Raw genomic sequence first — 12,036 nt, 5'->3', positions numbered from 1 at the left:
GGCTGTAACCCCTCTCCTTGGTGTAGCTGCTCGTGTGCATGGAGAGTAGATGTGTTGGGGGTCAGGGGAGACCGTTGTGGTGCAGTGTCTGGGGTAGGAAGGAAGAGCTCCCAGTGGATGGAGGCATTGGCCTGTGCTTGTTTTAGACCCCTGTGAGCTTTGGCATTGCTGATCCTGGAGCAGAGACAAGAATTAACCCTCCTTCCCCCAGATGAAGGTGTTGAATGGAGGTAACTGAGTTGCCATGTCAATTGATTGCAAGATTGTAGTCTGGAATGCAGGGCACAGAATACATGGTGATTAGATGTAGATCACCTCCTCCCCTTCACATGGGGTTAATGTCCTTCTCTAGCAGTTCAGTGTGCTAGGTATTGGACACCTGGGAGGGCAGTTGCTGCTGGTCCCATGGGTTTAAGGTTGTGTTTGCATCCCTTGACCAAGATCCCAGAGTTTTGTGTTTTAGGGCCAGGCAACTTAATGGATCAGCCCTTTTCATCCCTGACAGCAGACTCTGGCCCCCAGACCCTTCAGCTCTGGTGGCATTTATGGCCACAGATGAGCCAGGCCACTAAAAACCCAGAAGGAAAAGGAAAGTTGAGGATCAGTTTCAAAACAGGTAAAGCAAGGATGTAAAGCAGAATGCCTTCAAACAGCAGCAGCCCTTGAACTCTATCCTCTGGGGCAAATAATCCATGCAATGAGCAAGGAAACTACAAGGTGAGTTTAGGTGAGCTCTGCTCATGCCAGGGTGTATGTGTAATCCAAAAGGCTGGCTGATAAAACTGGGGTGGGGGCTGCTGAGACATCTGGGCTGGATAAAGCTCTAATGAAGTTGTTCTTAGGTGAATGTGCCCTCTTTGCCACTTCAGTTTAATCCTTGAATCCATAGGAGTGGAAAGACCAGAGAACTACACCAAAGGCAGCTCATTTTAGCTGCATGATGGGAGTGGTGAGGGGGATTTTAGCTCTTCTTAGCTCTTAGATTTCCTTGCAGGAACAGTGTAAGTCTCATGCATAGAAAGGGTCTCTTTGCCTTTTGTATCCCCACCTAATGGGACATGGGCCTGTGGTGGGGGGGAGCTGAGCACACAGCAGCTCTGCTGTGGCTGTGTGTTGGCCTTGGCTTGTTGCTTTGCTTCCATCTGCTTCTTCAAGTTACCAATATAAGCCTCTAACATGGGCATGATGGGTGTTCCTGCAGTGGTTTTGACCCTGCAAAAAGCTCCAGTTGATCTGCAGCACCTTGTTCTGCTGTTCCAGGAATTGAACCTGAGCCCCAGGGAGACAAATGGGGAATGAGAGGAGGGTTCAGAGCTTGTGAGAGCCATTGTCTGTGCAACAGCAGTGAAATGTGTTCCTGCTCTTGGCACATGTGAATGCAGCTTTTGCTAATCCAGGATGCTTTTGTTCTGGGCTGCCCATGTGGAAATGGACAAGTAAACTAAGCACTTGTAGGAAAGGAGAGGTTTGCAATAAATCAGAGAGGAATGGGAACAGGAAGGCTGATGCAACTGGTCTTAGCTTGTTCCTTCCCTGTAGCCAGGCCTGGAGATCAGAGCATTAGTGCTCCTACACTAAAGCTTCCCCAATGGCAGCAAGGCCATAGGGCTCCTAAACACCTTGGTGCTCAACCAGCATCCTTAGGCAAGTTGCCTTCCATGTCTCAAGTGACTTATTTTGCAAGGATTCCATACCCTTTCCATGCTAGACACCTCACTTGGACTCTGGTGCCTACAGACTGGAGCTGGGGAAGGGTTCTCAGCTCACCTTGTCAGTGAAAGAAGCAAACTTGTTCTTGAGGGTCTTGATCTGCTCCTTCTCTCAGCCCTCCACTGTTTGCATGTTGGGACTGAGCTCCAGTCTGAGCAGTTGATAGTGCATGGCCTGGAGACTCCACCAACTCTGTAGCCAAAGCCAAACCCTGTGGAGCTGCACCAAAGCCATATCTGTGTCTTGGAGGAGGATGTCTTCCAACAGCTCTTCTGGGCCTGGAGCATGCCATACCATCCAGACTTCTACTGCTGAAGTAACCCAAGCCACAGCAGCCCACAGCACAGCCCCAGTGACACAAGGCAGGGCTGAAACTACATCAGTTCCTGGGGAGAGCTACAGAGGAAGAGCTGAAATTCCTGATGGAGCATCTGAAACTGATGCTGCAGGAGCAGCAGGACGTGGTTGCTGGTGGGATTGTTGCAGGTGATGTGCTGGGAGCAGGTTCCAGTTCCCAGGGGAGCACCACCTTCCTTTTATTTGTGTGGAGGTGGGGTGAGGCTGCATGAGACTTCCACAAATATGTTGCAAAGAATGTGAGCTACTTAGCATGTATTGTGCTTAACCTGCAGAGAAAGCAGCAGGAAACCTGCCCCACAAGGGTTTGAAGGGTGCTGTTTGTTAGGTCCAAGGGGTCATATTTAGTCCTTGTGTGATAGCAACACACATTAGGGAGGTGGTGCTGGGTGAATTGTCTTCAGGACACTGGTTAAAAGCTGCATGCTCTCCTTTTTATAGGCTGGACAAAGTGGAACTGAGGCTTTGAAAACGTCAAATGCTTTTCTATGGAAGGAAATCTTTCAGCTTTGCTGGTTCCTCAGTGTGCAAGTGAGAGCTCTGAAGGAGAATGTGATTCAACCTGCTGGTTATTAAAAACTGACAGTAAACAATGTGAATTCACTGAGAATTCATGACCAAAGTCTCGCTGTCAGGTTAGTGGTGACTGCTCTGCTCTGCCTGTAAAAAGGCAACGTACTGTAACGCCAGGGGAATGTCTGTGGGGTCAAAGCTATTTCTCAGGGTCATTGTTCTGCAGGTTGCTGATGTTTTCCAGCATGATTTGGAATGGGAATGGAGGGAATTGCTGGTTAGTTGAGATTGAAGCTGTCTGTTCTCCCTGGGAACAAGCAGCAGAACCAGAGGAAACGGCCTCAAGTGTCAGCAGGGGAGGTTCAGGCTGGGTGTGAGGAGCAAGTTGTTGCCTGCCAGGGCTGTGAGGCCTTGGAAGGGGCTGCCCAGGGAGCTGCTGGAGTCACCATCCCTGGAGGGGTTTCAGAGCTGGGTGGGTGCTGCACTGAGGGCAATGGGCTGGTGGGTGATGGGGCTGGGACAGAGGCTGCACCCCATGGGCTGGGAGATGAAACCATTCTGTGATGCTTGAAACATGAAGCTTTAGCAGAGCCAAACCCTCAAAGACCTGGTGTCTTCTTCCCCTTGACCCTCAGCTTGAAGGTTGGGTTCCCACCTGGTTTGGGGCAGGGTCAGTGTTGAGCCTTCACCTCCTGCACTGGACAAGTGCCCTCAGTGAGGGGTGAGGGCTCAGACTCCTACCCCTGCTGCTCGTGTGTGTGTCAGCCCTTGGGAGGATGGGGATAGCACTGCTGCCTGTGTTGCTGTGTGGGAGGAAGGTGTGTTTTGTAGGGGCAGGGTGGAAGTTTCACAGTAATAATCTGGGGTTTGTTTACTGCATTTCTTTCCCCTTCTCTCTTCAGTGGTTGGTTACAATTGCAAGCCAAAATGAGCAGCTTTGCTGTAGGCATCTGGGAGCTCTTGGACACTCCAGCTCCAGGGCTCACAAACATCCTCAGGTTCCCTATTTCATGGGGTATGAGGAGATCTGGAGTTAATCTTGTGCTTGCCCTCAGTCTTCCTCTGCCAGACCTCATTGCTGCAGACTGCTGTTGGATTTTATGGCTCTCTGGCTGTGTCTCTTCTCTCCACGTTGCCATCCTAGCAAATGCTTTCTGCCTGGGAGATGACTGGCACCAAATGCAACTGTGGAGCACTTTTGGGCAGAAATCTGAGGACAAGCCTTGCAGAGAGCCTGACCCACGAGGAGAGAGGGACAGTGGATAAAGCTGCAGGTTCTCAGACACAACAGGGAAAGGCACTTGGATGTGTCATTGACTGATTCCAGAAATCCCCCCAAAGTGTGCTGAGCTCGCTCCAGGAAGCCAAATGGTTCCAGTTGGGTTGAGCATGTTGGGGGTGAGATGTTTTGGTGCTACTTTTTGTTTGAAATGCAAGAATCTCATTTATTTATTTACTTTGTGAAGGGTTTGATGAGAAAATTCCTCCTCTTCATCCTTCCACACGCTTCAGAGCAGGAAAATACCCCCTGGTTTTGTTCCTCTTCCCATGATCTCTTGCACTTCAGCAGCTCTGACATGCCACAGCTGTTTTCAGCCCCCAAGGTGTTTCCTCTCTCTTTCCATCCTGGTTTTAGGGATTTATAGAATGGTTTCAGTTGGAGAAGATCTTTAAGAGCCAGTCCAGCCACTGGGTTAGGTCAAGGGGTGTGATGTCCACTGAGTGATAGACACAGGAGGAGTGTGGGGCATATGAGATGTGTTCTCACCTGATCTCACCCCCCTCCCTGTTCCCACAGAGCAGATCTGCACCCCATGTTTTCCAGAAGCCAGTGAACCTCTTGAGGACTCTAGCAAGAAATGGCCTCAGCTTTGATTTGAGTTTGGGGTATTTTTAATAGTCCCATTAGTGTGTGGTTTGTAACTCTGAGGAGAGGAGCTGTGTCAGGTCACCCCAGGTTTGTGGTGTCAGTTTACTGGGGAGAAATAGAGACAAAACAAGACACAGTCACACAAGCAGCAGCACAAGGGAGTCAGATGGTCGAGGTGAGACTCTGCTTCCTTGGAGTTTTCACTTCTTGTTACCATCATAGACTCACAGCGTGGTGGGGTTGGGAGGGACCTTTAGAGCTCATCCAGTCCAAACCCCCTGCAGAAGCAGCTCCCACCTAGATCAGGTCACACAGGAGCCTGTCCAGGTGGGTTTTGGAGACATTCCAAGAAGGAGCCTCCACACCCTCCTGGAGGAGCAGAAGCTTCTGTCACATAGTGTCTTCAACCCAGTTGTCTTCCCAGGCAAGTGTTTCCCTGATCTTGATGTCCAAGGCCACCTTGATGTTCATCAGCTCCTGGTGCCCACAGGCCATGTTCTGCTTTGCCTTCTGCAGGGATACCTCCAGCTGGGAGAGTTTGCACTTTGCCTCCTTGACAACCACTTCCCTGTGTCCCTCAGTTTCAGCAGTGGCACCTTCCAGTTTGCCTCTGCAGGTAGGAGATTTTCATTACTGCCACTTATTTGCACGTGCTTTGGATACTTCAGAGCTCTCAAATGTGCCTCTGTGTACCCACCCACCTCCACTTTGTTATGTTTTCAGACTCTGTAGGTAAGCCTCTAACTCCAGGATGGTTCTTCTGCCTAGCTGAGACTTTATTGTCTTTTCTACTGAGAGCAGTTCAGTAACTAGTTGTAATAGACCACTTTATTCTCTGGGTTACAGGCAAATCTGAGGTGAGGGAGCACTGGCAGGGGCTGCCCAGATGGGCTGTGGAGGCTCCTGCTCTGGAGACATCCCAACCCCACCTTGGCCTCATTCCTGTGCCCCCTGAGCATGAGGAACCTGCTTGAGGGGGCTGGAGGAGCTCTGGAGGTTCCTTCCCACCCCCATCACTGTGTGATTCTCTGGTTCCACTGGCACAGCGGGAGAAACTCCTGGCAGGGGCTGCCCAGATGGGCTGTGGAGGCTCCTGCTCTGGAGACATCCCAATCCCAGCTGGATGAGTCCCTGTGTGCCCTGCTCTGGGTGCTGCTGCCCTGGCAGGGGGCTGCACTGGATGAGCTTTCCAGGGGGTTGCAGCTTTCCAGGTCCCTTCCAGCCCTCAGCATTCTGTGTTTTCATCCAAACTGGCTTCATTGCTCCCTTGCTCTAGCCAGGGGAGCTTTGGAAAGCCAAAACCTGGGAATTGCAATTGACACATTATTGCCCCCTGAGTCATCCTTACCTGGGCTTTGTTGTTTTCATCTTCTCCAAGCAGCCTCTGAATCACTCCATTCAGCTCCACAATTCCATTCTTTGTGCTGCTGTCCTGTGTTTGCTGGTGGTTTCTCTGGTTCCTCATACTGAGGAGAGGGAAACCATGACGAAAATAAACAGCAGAGCGAGGAGCTGAGTCAGTAATTAAACCTGCTGTGTGATCCTGTGGCTGCAGTCCTGGATCTCAAGCTTTAAGGCAGAAACCTTTGTCACTGGGGGACACAAGTGACTCATTGACACGGTAGCAACTGTGTCTGTGAAGACATTAACAGAGGGTGTATCACACATGGGAAAACACCACAGCAGGTGGCTAAGAAAGCAGACCTTTAAAAGCCTTTTCAACCCAAATTAGGACTCTGAAGACTCCTGTAGCAGAAGCAGGAGCATCACTGCTTATGTGGGTGTCCATCCTGACTACCTTGCTGTGGAATCAGGACTCTGCATCAGCTCCAGGCTTCAGCTTCTTTGCACAGTAACAGAGGTGTCTGAAGTGGATGCTTGGACCTGAGTGGTTTTTCTAGAGGCAGCAGCAAGATTACCAGTTATCTGCACTGGAGCTGTTTCCCTGCAGACCTCCATGGTGTGGAGATGAGTTGTGATGTGCTCTGTGTACCATGACTTCAGCCTCACTGCAGAAAACCCAAAGAGAGATTCTCTGGTTTAAGGTCAATTGTTTCTACCTTCACCATCAACTTGAAAGAGATTCCTTAGGATCTTGGTTCCTTAGGATCTTGGTTCCTTAGGATCTTGCCCTTTCAGAGCAAGAGCAATACCTTTGAAATGTGGAGCAATCAACTGATGTACATGTGACACACCAAAACTCTCTTGTCTTTAGTGATGGGTCATGGGAGCCTGACTCCAGAGACCCCATCAGAGGGCTGGAGGAAAAAGGAGTGGAAAAGGGAAAAGCTGCTACCTCTTTATACAAGCTCCTTGGGCAGTTGCTCTCTTGGGTGAGGAGCTCCACCTTGATTTCCAGCTCAGTTTTGTTCACATAGACACAATCCACATCCTGAAAGATGACATGAAAGAGCAAACTAAAGTAGTTTGCCAGCAAGTGATGAGATGGCAAACTCTTAGGGCTGCTCTTTCCAAGGATGTGAGTTTTACCATGCTACTGAACTGTTTTACTCTTTTATCCTCTTGTCCCTACCACTCTGTGAGAAGACAAAAAGATGAGTAGACACAGAGAAGAGAAGGAAAGGTTTTGACCAGTTGGGCTATGCAAACATCTCCAATGAACAAGCTCAGCTAAAACTGACCCACTTAAGGTGGGATTTAACTCTCTTAATTAAATCTTCCCAAAAGTTGGCCTTTAGGTCCCTCTAGAGTCTCTGGAGAGTGAGAGGCAGGCTCACCTTCTCTTTCTGGCACTATTGGCTGCTGTTCATACTAAAAGCTTGGAGTAGGTGTTTGAATTGAAGTGCTCTGACCATTCTGAGTACAACAAACTCGCTGCAGGTTTGCCAGTGAGTGTCCTCTCATAGCTGCAAGGAGGAGAAAAAAAGATACTTATCATAGAATCACAGCATGGTGGGGTTGGGAGGGAGCTTTAGAGCTCATCCAGTGCAACCCCCTGCAGAAGCAGCTCCCACCTAGGTCAGGTCACACAGGAACGTGTCCAGGGGGGTGTTGAAGAGCTCCAAGGAAGGAGCCTCCACACCCTCCCTGGGCAGCCTGGCACAGGGCTCCCTCACTCAAACAGGGAAAGAGTTTCTCCTTATGTTTCAGTGGAACTGTTTGTGTTCCAGCTTCATCCCATCACCCCTTGGCCTGTTGCCAGCTACAACAGAATAAAGGGATGTCCCAACCTCCTGACACCCACCAGTGAGATATTGGTAAAGATGAATGAGCTCCCCCCTCAGTCTCCTCTGCTCCAGACTCAACAGCCCCAGGTCCTGCAGCCTTTCCTCATATGAAAGATGCTCCAGTGCCCTGAGCATCTTGGCAGCCCTGCCCTGGGCTCTCTGCAGCAGATCCCTGTCCCTGTGGAGCTGGGGAGCCCAGCACTGGCCCCAGGACTCCAGCTGAGGCCTCACCAGGGCAGAGTAGAGAGGCAGCACAACCTCCCTGGCCCTGCTGCCCACACTCTGCTTGATGCCCCCAGGCTACCATTGGCTCCTTGCCCACGAGCCCACGTTGCTGCTCATGGTCAGTTTATTCTCACCCAGCACTCCCAGGTGTGTCTCTGCACAGCTGCTCTCCAGCAGGTCACCCCCAGCCTGTGCTGGTGCAGGGGGTTGTTCCTTCCCAGCTGCAGGACTCTGCCCTTGTCCTTGTTGAACCTCAGCAGGTTCCTCTGTGCCCAACTCTCCAGCTAGTTGAGATCCCTCTGACTGGCAGCTCAGCCTCTGGGGAATCAGCCAGTGCTCCCAGTTTGATGCCAGCAGGGAACTTGCTGAGGGTCCCTCTGTCCCCTCACCCAGGTTGTTGATGAAGATGTTGAAATACTTTTGCCCCTTATTATCCAGCTTAAGCAGGAATGTGACTGTGGTGTTCTGCTAACTCCAGCTGCTGAACCTCAGCACAGAAACCAACCCCTGATGTGAGTCATATGGGCACCTCTCAAGGAGATCTTGCATCTTCTGCAGCCTTTGCCATCCAGAAATTGGATGAGATCAGTTCTAGCTCTAGTTTTGGAGCCTTTGTCATTTTTAAACTGACTTGGAATCTTCCCTGGTTAGGAAAGTGCTCAGCTCTGTTTCCAGCTTGGCTCTTCCCAGAACATGCAGCTGCCTATTAAGTTTCAAACATTGGCTCAATGTTGCTCCTGTAGCATTTTTGTTGCTGTAGGAATCCTTGTTTGGCCTAAAGCACCTTGTTCTGTTGCTTCAGGAACTGGACATGAAACACAGAAGCAGAGCACTGAAAAGTGTTGTGATTCGTTATAGTGATGACACAGAGATGAGCAAATTACAGTCCCAGAACTGGCAAACTGAGAGATAAGATCTGTGAGTTATTCAGGATAGCATCAGGTGAGAGGAGAAAGCATGCATTTAAAATCAGCCAAACAACATCTTCTCATGAGAAGGTTCTTCAGAAAAATGTCTTGGTTGGCATTATGCAAAAGGCACTGGGTTAGGCTCAGCACCAGAGGAGAGCTGGGCAAGTCAGAGGTCATTCTGCTGAAGTTAGAGGTCAAGCAGTATAAAAAACATTAGAGAAGCAGGTTCTCTGCATATAACAGCAAAGCTTCATGGTCATTTGCACAGGGAGGGTGTGGAGGCTCCTTCCTTGGAGGTCTTCAAGACCCACCTGGACACGTTGATGTGGGAGCTGCTTCTGCAGGGGGTTGGACAGGATGAGCCCTAAAGCTCCCTCCCAACCCTCACCATGCTGTGATTCTATGATTTGCAGGGAGAATGCCTTATATCACCCTTGAAGCATGAAAATCCCCTCTTGCACCTATTGAAGGCTCCTTTTTACTTCAAGGTAGTGCAAATTGTCTTCCTCACAAAACCAAAATGGGTCCTTACTGCAGATTCAGGCTGGTGAGTTTTGGCTGCTGTTGAGCAGTTTGGCAAATATCTGGCTTTGGCAGCCTACAATCTCAACTCATTCCTGTAAGTGAAAGTTGTTGAGTGGTGGCCTTGTGCTGAAAGGCTGAGGGAGCTGGAGCTTGGAGGAGCCTGAGAGGTGACCTCATTCATGTCTCCAAGTGTCAGGAGGCTGGAGCCAGGCTGTGCTCAGGGATGGCCAATGATGGGACAAGGGGCAACGGGCACAAGCTGCAACATCAGAGGTTCCAGAGACACACAAGGCAGAATTTGTTCCCTGCTGAGGTGAGGGAGCACTGGCAGGGGCTGCCCAGATGGGCTGTGGAGGCTCCTGCTCCGGAGACATCCCAACCCCAGCTGGATGAGTCCCTGTGTGCCCTGCTCTGGGTGCTGCTGCTCTGGCAGGGGGCTGCACTGGCTGAGCTTCCCAGCTCCCTCCCAGCCCTTGAGACTCTGTGGTTCTGTGAAGTGCAATCCTGGTCTCCATGTGCTGGGTGGCAGCTCGTTACAGCAGCAGTGGTTGGTGCCCATTGTCTCCTGCCTTGGCAATGGAACATGTAAATGTGTTATTGAAGGTTTTGATCTTCTCCTTTTCCTGTTACTTCACAGACTGAAGGTTTGGGTCCAATTCCAGATGGAGTGGCTGGAGCAGATCTCCCTGACTCTGATCTTGGCCATGAGTGTGCAGACCCCCAGGGCACCACTGGCCCTGCAGCCATAGCCCAACCCTGTAGCCACACTGCAGTAGGTGACAGCCATGAATCACCAGCTTGGACTTGCAGCCTGCACTGCCTCCAAGGCTCCTGCTGCCAAAGCATCCCAGCTCAGGGTGGCCACACCACCACCTCCTTGGCACAGGACCATGCTGATAGTTCACATTGGTGGTTTACAATTCCTGGGATCAGGGCAGAGCAAGGGCTGAAATTCCACGAGGCCCCAGCTGAGGAGCAGATGAGGCAGGATGGGTGAGATGTCAAGACCAGCTTGGAGGGGAAGAAATTGAATGCAGGAGCAGGAGGCAATGCACATGAGTTAACCCAACCAGAAACCCTCTGCAATGAGAAGCAGAGCTGTCACTGGTGTTTTATGTCCTGGGAAAACAGGCTCTGGCTGCACAACCAGCCCCCAAAGACCACTTTTAAAGATGTTTATGAGCTTAGATGGCTTGGTAATATCCTCACTCTTCTGTTTTGCTGAATAGTGACCTGAGCAGCTTTTAAGTGCACACCTTCTGTTGAGTTCCAGGCTGCATTTCTCATTTGAATGGGAGGGAATCCCTGGTCCCATAAAAACTGCATTTGCAAACCTCCCTCTTTTTTTGTAGTAAGCATGAAAGAGAGAAGCAGAACCAATCTTTTGATGTTTGCAGGGCACTGGGAGTGAGGGAAGGAGTGTTGCTTTGTTTTACACGTGGGAAAAGAAGAACCTGAGTTAAATTATTGGGAGTATTTGAGGGATCCAAGTGCAGGGGCTGGTTTGGTTTGGTGTTGCATTAGCCTTTTGCCAGAGCTGCTCCTTTTGTTAGCCCAATTCTGTAATTTACTGCTTTCTTGCTTGCTCTTTGCCTCTGTAATTTTGTTGGCCTCAAGAACAATCTTTTAATTCCCTCAGGACTGGAGATGGACCCATGCAAGAGTATTTCTTGGTGCTGGGGCTCTGCTGGTCTGTAGCTACAAACAGGAAAGAGGGGAGTGAGAACAGGAGAAAGCAGTGAAAGATTTTCCAGTTCAGACCTTTGCACCAGCCAGGAACAAAACAAAGGCAGGAGCTGAATAGGTGGAGGTGATGTCTCAGGCTACCTCTGTGATTCTGCTCTGGATGAGGTCTGCTGTTTGCCCTAGTTTTTTGGGGGAGTGTGACTGACATAGGGCAGATAGACTGACACTTCTCATCTCACTGCTTGCAGAAGTGTCCTCCATGGGGAGCAGCTTCCAGGAGAGCTGGGCCTGGTCATTCCTTTCTGCTGAAATTGTTGGGCAAATTCCTGTGGATGTGGGTCTGGACTGTACATGTTTTTCAGCAAAGGAGATGGGTTCAGAGTGACAAAGATGCAGGAAAGGCAGTTAAGTATTTCCTAGAAGATGAAGCACTTGATGTTCAGTCTCACCTTTGCTGAAGCCCTTATCAAAAGGGCTTTGTGCCATCAGAGGGAAACCTCTTCAGTCTTTTCCCTCCAGTGAAACAATGCTTAGCCCTGCACATCTCAGCCTTTTCTAAAGCTGCATTTGCTTATTTTCATGTGATATTTTGTTTTGGCACTTACTTGCTGTGGCCCATGAACACGTTGTGCTCCATGAAGGGGATCAGAGAGAAGTTCATGCATGCAAGCCTGAAAGCTGGCCTGCCTCCTTTATTAGGGTAAAGCTGTGTGGGAGTTGTATGTGCAAAGTGCTTCCAGGGACTCAGCCTAAAAGGAGTTCAGAGAGCTCAGCATCTTTCATGATTGGGCCCTGCTGGAGAGCAGCTGCTGCATGGGATAGTTGGCATCTTCCATGAAATGGAAGAAGTCGTGCAGGCTTCTTCTCTTGCTTTCTCTCTCTTGGGTTTTTAATTACAGACCTGAGCAGAGCTCAGTCCTGTCAGCTTGTCTGAGCCAGCCCAGCTCTGATCTGCTGACCCAACAGAAACTTTGGCTCAGGAGCATGTCCCTGCCCTGGGATTGCACCCTGGTTTAGCACTGATGGCTCTGTTGGCCACTCCAGATGGAGG

Source organism: Colius striatus, chromosome 26 (genome assembly GCF_028858725.1).
Source record: "Colius striatus isolate bColStr4 chromosome 26, bColStr4.1.hap1, whole genome shotgun sequence".
Classification (NCBI taxonomy): Eukaryota; Metazoa; Chordata; class Aves; order Coliiformes; family Coliidae; genus Colius; species Colius striatus.
Note: the sequence above shows the minus strand (reverse complement) of the source record.